This window comes from Crinia signifera, chromosome 3 (assembly GCF_055691185.1).
Source record: "Crinia signifera chromosome 3, ASM5569118v1, whole genome shotgun sequence".
NCBI classification, from domain to species: Eukaryota; Metazoa; Chordata; class Amphibia; order Anura; family Myobatrachidae; genus Crinia; species Crinia signifera.
This window is the reverse complement of record NC_139219.1, coordinates 232,644,385-232,651,012: the sequence shown is the minus strand read 5'-3', so window position 1 is coordinate 232,651,012 and position 6,628 is coordinate 232,644,385.

Below are 6,628 nucleotides of genomic sequence, written 5' to 3'. Positions count from 1 at the left end.
TGGACATCTCTTGAGTAGTTTTTTAGTTGCTGCATGTTCTATTTTTGGGGCAGCCCTTCCAAATTGGGTGTTACAGGCATGTCGCAATTGCATATAATTAAACAGATATTTATTGGGAAGTGCAAATTCAGATTTAAGGGACTGAAATGATCTCAACTCCTCATTTTCGTATAATTGACCCAGGACTTTAACCCCTTTTACTCCCCATATCTTCTCCATTTGTAAATTCCCTAACTCTATTAATGCTCTAGCTCCAACCAGGGGCATTTCCGGGTCAATTCCCTGAGTTCCCAGTATTCCTTCCACCTGTTTCCATACCAAATTCATCTGTCTAATAATTGGTGGCCATTTCCGCCTTATGTTGCAACTCAACAACATTTCCAAAGGTGTGTGCCCAGGGGTTAAAATCCTAATTATCTCACTAAAGCCATCCTCTTCTATCCCACTTTGGGTCAGGTTTCTTAGATGCGCCAGTTGTGTGGCTAGATAGTACAGCCAGAGGTTTGGCAATGCCAATCCTCCCTCCCCTTTTGGCCGGGTTAAGGTTTTTAATTTTAATCTTGGTCTTTTATTAGACCAGATTAGAGATGATAATAATCCTTCTATCTGACGAAAAATCCGTCTTGGAAGATAAACTGGGGAGTGGTGTAACACATATAGAACCTTCGGCTGTACTATCATCTTAACTAAGTTGATTTTCCCTGTTGTCGTCAGAGGAAGACGCCCCCAGGGTTCTATTTTAGATTTAATATATTCGATTTGCGGGGTTATGTTCAATACCTCAAACCTTGAGGTATCCCTCGCGACCCTTATACCTAGATACTGGAACTCTTCAACCCATTTAAGTGGGGCCGGGGCTATAATCAATGGGGGGCAAGGGCCCTCAAGGGGTAATATGCAGGATTTATTCCAGTTGATGTTAAGGCCCGAATATCCCCCAAATCTCTCCACAGTTCCCACCACCTCCAGCACTGCCTCCAAATGATTGTGCACAAAAAGCAGAATATCATCTGCGTATAACGCAATTCGGTCTTCTTTTTTCCCAATGTAAATTCCCTTTATTATTCTACTTTCTCTTATGAGGCATGCCAGAGGCTCAATGGCCACTGCAAAGAGACCGGGGGACATCGGGCATCCCTGCCTTGTACCCCTTTTAATCTCAAAACTAGGAGATATATAATTATTCACTGAAACTCTTGCAGTTGGGCATGAGTACAGTAATTTAGTCCAATTAATAAACACCGGGCCGATCCCTATCCATTCCATAGCCTCCCACAAATAGGTCCATTTAATAGTGTCGAAGGCTTTGGCCGCGTCGAGTGAAATAACAGCCGCGGCCTGCCTTTCCTCCTGCTGTACTTGCAGGTGGAGGAACAGTCTTCTCAGGTTAGAAGTTGTGGACCTTCCCGGCATAAAGCCGGCTTGGTCACTATGTATAACTTCTATTAAAACCTGGCTCAACCTATTTGAAAGGACCTTAGCCAAAATCTTTACATCATTCGTTAACAGGGATATTGGCCTGTAGGATTCCACCTCTTTAGGATCTTTGTCTTTTTTAATAATTACTGTTATTAAAGCCTCTGACATTGAAACAGGAAGTTTTCTATGTAAATACACTTCGTTAAATAGAGTCAGAAACCTGGGAGAGAAAAATCTACTATACTTTTTATAGATTTCTTGGGGTATTCCATCCATTCCCGGCGCCTTCCCCCCTGGAATGGAGGCTATTGCCGCCTTGATCTCTTCTAAGGTTATGGGGGCGTCTAGGATTTCCCTGGAGGCAAGGGACAGGGTTGGATGACTTATATCAGCTAAATAACTTCGGATCTCCTCAGAGGTATATATCTGATTAGACTGGTATAGTTGGGAGTAAAATTGTCTAAATTTCTCAGCTATTTCAGGTGTCTGATAGACCGAACTTCCTTCTTTTACTTTTATTTCTATTACTGTATTTGCGGGTCTGTCCTGCTTTACAATTCCTGCCAAAAAACTCCCAGGCCTGTCGCCTTCAACATATCTTAAATGCCCTGCGTATAATTCCCGTATTTTTTCCTTTTCCTCTAGGTATTGTCGCCAATCCTCTTGGGCATCCCTCCATTTCTTTTTATTTTCCTCAGTACTACTAAGGAGATATACTGATTCCAAGGTACTACATTTTTTTTCCAGCTCCTGCTCTTTAACCCGGTATGATTTTTTAAGCCCCGCTATCTCCCTTATCAATGTTCCCCTGACGCTGGCTTTGAAAGCATCCCAAATAACTTCAATGGGCGCTGACCCATTATTGGTTAAGAAGAATTCATGCCACATAGCTTCTAGTTTTTCCCCCTCCTCCAGTTGTGTCAACCAAAATGTATTCAGTTTCCAAAATGTAAATCCCCTTTTATCACCCAAGTTCACTTTATACAGTATTGGGGAATGATCTGAAATACCCCGTGTTAGATAAGTGATTTCATGGGTATTCGGGATTAACTCTTCGGATACCAATACTAGGTCAATTCTTGACAATGTATCATAGGAACTCGAGAAACAGGAGTATTGCTGTATTTCCGGGTATTTCTCCCTCCATACATCCCGAAGTCCCATTTCCTTTACAATTTCTGAAAACCCTGTTTTCCGTATTACACCTCCCGTACTCCTTGCCCGCTTCCTATCCAAACTTGGGTTCATTACATTATTAAAATCCCCCATCATTACAATGGGTACATTAGGGTATAGTGCCATGAAATCTGCTGCTGCTCTTAACACATCATAACTAAACGGTGGTGGTATATATACAGCCATCAGCAGCAGAGTCCTGGACCCAATTCGAGATTTAAGAAAAATATATCTACCCCATTGATCAACCATTATCTTATCCATGGTAAATGGAACCCCTCTGCGTACCAACACGGAGACCCCCCTAGAGGTGGAGGTGTGAGTTGAATGGTAAGCCCATCCTATCCAAGATTTTTTTAGTGATAACACCTTACCCCCTTCCAGGTGGGTCTCCTGTAGGCAGATTATATCTGCAGCCTGCTGACGGATGTATCTCATGACAAGGGCTCGTTTTATTTTGTTGTTCATTCCCCTCACGTTCCACGTGAGGAAACTATAATTTACCGACATTCACCTTTTTCGGTTAAGGACACAGCCAGGAGTAGTTCAATTTCTTCTTAGTAACCATTTCATAACAGAAAAAAGCTTCCCGCTCTTCATCAACCTAACCCTTTCCCCCCCTCCCCCTTCCACCCCCCTCCCTGCATGCCCTCCCTCTCTTCTATCCATGACATGCTTTATACCCAATCCTACCCACCCCCACCTATTCCCCTTCCTATCTACATCGAACTGTTTTGAGGCAATCAATTTAATGGCTACAGGTTGGGGGCTCTCCCCCGCTCCCAAAATCATCATATTTCTAAACTTCCCAGCAAGGACCAACCAATCTTCTCTTTCTCCCTCCCTCTCCTTCCCCTCTTCCTCTCCCCCTCCCTTCCTCCCTCCTCCCGTCCACCATCTTTCAATGACGCCGTTCTTATATTTTTCAAAAAAAAAAAAAAAGAGGAAGGAAAATAAAGATATTAACCATTAAACCACTTCTCTATCACCAATCAGCAAGCCAACTCAATTATAATTCATTACACATTTGCCTGGAAATTACAATACCAGCATGACCTCTTTTCGAGGGAACCTAGAGTTTCCACAGGCTACAAATTTAGCATTCACCCCGACTTCCACAGTCTTTATGTTCAAAAGGTATCCCATAGAATAATTCGTCATTTCTTGACAACAAAAGAGTCGTTCTGGAGGGTCTCTTATCTCAGTCTCATTCCCTTTTCTCTTTTATGGGGGAAAAGTGGGGAGAAAGGGGAGGAAAGAGAAAAAAAAAAATATATATACTAAGAGGGGGGAGCAAGTCAAAGAGGGAGACAGTTATCACATTTTCATTTACTCTTGTGCTTTTTATCTGGCTAATTAATTCAAATTCATTGCGCGTTTGCCTGGAAATTTAGAGTCCAGCCAGGCTGCAGCTTCTTTAGGTGTTAGAAAGAATTTTGTGTTTCCCTCGTGGACCACTCTGAGCTTAGCCGGGAAGAGCACTGCATATTGGATCTCCAGGTCTCTCATCCGTTTCTTGATATCATAGTATTGTGCTCTTTCCCGCTGAACCCCGATAGCATAGTCCGGGAACACTGAAATCTTTGTGGTATCCCATACTAATGGGCCTTTGAGTCTTGTTAATCTAAGAATAGTGTCCCGGTCTGCATAATGGAGAATTTTTGCGATCAAAGTACGGGCTGGTGCCCCTGGGGGAGATGGTCTCATGGGGACACGGTGGGCTCTCTCCACTGAAAAATATTTAGAGAAGGCGTCCTGCCCATATACCTTTATTAACCAGTTCTCAAGAAATATTTCTGGATTTGCTCCTTCTACTTTTTCTGGCAGCCCTACAAATCTTAAGTTCTTTCTCCTGAACCGGCCTTCCATGTCAGTCATCTTCATATTAAGTGATTTAAGTTGAGAAGCCATATCGTCCATTTGTACTGCCAGAGGGGTGACTTTATCCTCTAATGCAGAGGTGCGGATTTCCACTTCCTTAACCCTTTCTTTTACTCTTTGGACTGACTGTTTTATGACATCAAGGTCTTCTTGTACCTTCTCAATTTTATTAGCCAGACGCCCCTCACTCGCCGCAAGGGCATCCAGTACTTTTTGTATTGAGGATTCATTTTGCTCTGACTCTGGAGGGGTAGTCGGGGGGGAAATCCCCTCTCTGGTAGTCGGGGTTGGGGTAACTGGCTGCCTTGAGAATTTGGCAAGTTTATTAGCTGCAGTTGTATTCTGGGTTTTCCCCATTATGACTTGTGGGGCACCACTGCTCTGCTATTTATAATTTTTATGAGACTCCTATACTAGGAGAGAGGGGAGGGAGGGAGAGGGCAGGGCTATAGTATATTTTTAAGCACACAGTCTCAATCCAAACACCTTTCCCCTTTCTTTTTCTTTGAGTTACAGGGATATACTTGAAACGTAGTGTCTTATAAATGAGAGAAAGGTAATTTACTCACAGGTTCGCTGGATCATCCCCTTATATTGCGGATCCTTATGTGTGACCAGGGGGCACAATTCAGCTCTATTCTTTCCTGCTGCCACCAGGTCAGATCCTGCCTGCCTTTCACCCGTCGCTCCTCTCCCCTTTTACTTTAGGAGGTACCGAAGCCTCTCTGTTGTTGTCTTCAGTACAGCCACCACTGGCCAGGACAGCCAGCTCCGCTCTCCCAAGCAAACTCCACCGTTTTTTGGGGGGGGGGTCGCCGCCCCAACAGGCTCCTCTGCTTTTCCCTGGGGGTCACCACCGGACTCAATCCCCCACTCAGCCGGCAACCACCTCGCTCCCTCAGCGGTGTAGCTCTCGACTCAGCGCCCAGCGGTACTCTCGCGTCGCTCTCAGCGGGACTCCCGCGCCGCACCAGCGTCTCTCAGAGCAGGCTCCGGCTTCCAGCCTCGTGCAGTCGCCGGCTGCCTACGTCACCTCCGGTCCCAGCGCGTCCACCTCCTCTCACGAGGCACACGCCGCCGGCACACCGATCACTTCCCTTCTCTCACCGCACCACAGCGCGACTCAGGTACTGAGGGAGAGATAGCAGGGGGGGGAAGGATTGCACTTTCATATACCGGAATTGGTCCCTCCTCGCTGGGGAGCTCTTACAGGATCACTGCCATTAGCATGGAGCGGGAGAGAGCAGCGACCTACGTCTCACTCCCTACCCTCCGTAGCCACGCCTCTATATCTCCAAGCAACCTTCTTCCCCTTCACTGTTTAAATCCTCCCCATCCTACCCTCTTTCCACCACTCTTCTCCTTGTGACCAAAACCCCACCCTGTTCCCAGCTTATCCCTCAACTCACTTCTCTCTGTGACCATCTTCACCCTATAAACCCTCCTCATCCTACTTTGGGCCAACCTATGCACACCAATGCAGGGAGAGAGAACTGATTACTGTTGCAGCTGTCTCTCTCTCACAGCACTAAGCAGCATGTGTTGGGCTGCAGCAGTAGTCAATCCTCTCTTCCTGCCCAAAGTGCGTCTCTCTGTAACAGGGAATGGGGGGCAGTGGGACGCGCACCTCAGCATGCCCCTCCTACAGGGCCAGGCCCTGTCAAAAGAGTACCTGCTCCCCCCACTCTCATGGCACCACTGCTTGTGCCCCGTCGCTGCTTTATTGTGCATTAGTATCTGCTTTGTTATCAGGGCCGGATTAAGGTCTGTGGGGGCCCTAGACAACAATATTGCGGTGGCCCCCCGCCCCCTCCACGAAGGCAGGTGGTACCTGGGCACCCCCTCATGGAAGCAGGTGGTACCTGGGCAACCCCCTCAAGAAGGAAGGGGGTACCCGGGCAGTGGGGATCTGTGCAGTGAGGATTTGCTCAGCGGGGTACTTAAGGCGGATGGGAAATCAGCAGCATGGTCCTTGCGGCAGATGAGCAGTCAGTGGTGAGAACCCTGCGGTGGATGGGAACTAGTAGCACTGCTAGTTCCTATTTTCCGCAGGGACCCCGCCGCTAACTTCCAATCTGCCGCAGGGATCACGCTGCTGATTTCCCATCCGCCACAGAGACCCCACTGCCCGTATCCTCGCTGCACGGACCCC